Source organism: Mus pahari, chromosome 14 (genome assembly GCF_900095145.1).
Source record: "Mus pahari chromosome 14, PAHARI_EIJ_v1.1, whole genome shotgun sequence".
Lineage (NCBI taxonomy): Eukaryota > Metazoa > Chordata > Mammalia > Rodentia > Muridae > Mus > Mus pahari.
The window spans coordinates 71,876,743-71,877,786 of NC_034603.1; positions in this window are offsets into that span (position 1 = coordinate 71,876,743).

Below are 1,044 nucleotides of genomic sequence, written 5' to 3' on the forward strand. Positions count from 1 at the left end.
CCTGGAACTCACTCTGTAGACCAGGCTGGCCTCGAACTCAGAAATCCGCCTGCCTCTGCCTCCCGAGTGCTGGGATTAAAGGTGTGCACCACCACGCCCGGCTTCGCATGTTCTTTTCACATGCTTGCTTTAGCAGAACATCCTCTCTCCTGTGTCTGCTTCAGCTAAACGTTCCTTCACGAATCTGCCTTAGTCTTCCACTTGAGTCCCCTTCAGCTAAACGTTCCTTCATGTGTTTGTCCCAGCGAAATACCATTCAACTGACTTTCCAAAGACCCCTTAAGTTACCACTTTGAAATTGCTTTGGGGCCAGAGATACTTAGCACTTGAAAGCACTGGTTGCTCTCACAGAGGACCCACATAGCATCTCACAACTGTCTGTAACTCCAGTTCTAGGGGATCTGAAGCCCTCTCTGCCCTCTACAGGCACCAGGCACATGATGCACAGACCCGCAGACAGGTGGGAAATAAGGATAAGTCTTTTAAGTTTTTAAAAGTATTTTATTATTTTATGTGTAGAGGTGGTTTACCTGCATGCATGTCTGTGTGCCAGGTGTGCCTATGGAGACTAGAAGAGGGTCTCAGATCCCCTGAGACTGGAATAACAAAATATTATGAGCTGCTGTGTGAGTGCAGAGAGTTGAACCCGGGTCATCTGCAAAAGCAACCGATGCCCTTAACTGCTAAATCTGATGGGCCAGTGAAGAAAGAATTAGCAGAGGTATGGGACAGTTAGTGTCATCCTTCCATACAGCCTTGTGGTAGTCTAGCCCATGGGAACAGAATTCGAAAGATCTGTAATGGATAGGAGTTTTTCCGTAAGATGTGTTACCTGTGGGACTGAGATGCCAGCCCTGCACGTGAGACATGCTTTCCATACACACCAGCAGAGCTACGGAACATGCAGTTCTAACAGAGTGCAGCATGACTTTTTTCTGTTTTGTGTTGTGTATGTGTGTGTAGATTTTATTAGTCCTCTCCGTAGAAATCTGCAGGGCGTGGTGGCGCACTCCTTTAATCCCAGCACTCGGGAGGCAGAGGCAG